The sequence below is a fragment of the Natator depressus genome, chromosome 4 (genome assembly GCF_965152275.1).
Source record: "Natator depressus isolate rNatDep1 chromosome 4, rNatDep2.hap1, whole genome shotgun sequence".
Taxonomy (NCBI): domain Eukaryota; kingdom Metazoa; phylum Chordata; order Testudines; family Cheloniidae; genus Natator; species Natator depressus.
In genome coordinates, this window is record NC_134237.1 from 127,840,806 (window position 1) to 127,841,612 (window position 807).

Here is an 807-nt window from a genome sequence, read left to right on the forward strand (position 1 = left end):
CAAGCAAAAACACTGGCACTAATTTGCTGCTGGAGAATGCAGGTATTGATCCTACAGCCTCTTGCATACAAAGCAAGTGGTCTACCACTTGAGCTAATTCCCCTGCCTTGCTTGCAAAGCTCTTGATCCACACATGTCATACCAGAGGCCACACCATCCCTGCACCAGCTGGTGACTCCTTCCAAAAGGGCCCAGCAAGCACTTAATTCCTGTGGGCCAGCTAGCTCAGCTGGTTAGAGCATGGTGCTAATAATGCCAAGGTCATGGGTTCAAGCCCCATGCTGGCCACTCAATGTGCTGGATGGAGAGGGTGACTTCTGCTCTTTTGGCTGACTACTAGGGCTCAGAGAGGCCAAAAGGAGATGGGCTGAGTGGCTTGCAGGGAGCAGGCAAGAGTCTTGGTGGGGGAAAGGGCCAGACAGCACAGGTGCTGTGCAGGGTGAGGGTGACAGCGGGAGGCTCCTTTCCTCCCCTCTCTGGGCTCCTTGCTCAACCTGCTGGCTGAAAGGGACTTGGACCGGGGGAGGGGAGGAAAAGTGGGGCTCACACAGGCTTCCTGGCACAGCATACAGCAAAGTGACCCTGCCTCCGCCAGGACAGACACCCACAGACTCACTGTTCCAAACCAACACAGCCCTCCCCCCTTTGGCTCTCTCCAGGCTGTCTGTGTCCTCTGGTCCACGGCTGCCATGCTGGCTGAGATCAGGAGGCTGTGTGGTTTACATGGGCTCAGCTCAGCTGGTATCACATGCGCCCCTGTCCCATCTCCTCATTCCCTTTATGGACCCTTGGGATGTGAGTAATTCT

The 807-nt window shown here is 55.9% G+C and overlaps 1 non-coding gene across 1 annotated transcript; it reads left to right on the top strand.

Moving 5' to 3' along the window:
* The first annotated feature begins 214 nt into the window (after positions 1–214).
* TRNAI-AAU (transfer RNA isoleucine (anticodon AAU)) lies at positions 215–288 on the top strand. Its single transcript has one exon. It is a non-coding gene; the product is annotated as a tRNA-Ile (tRNA).
* Positions 289–807: the final 519 nt, after the last annotated feature.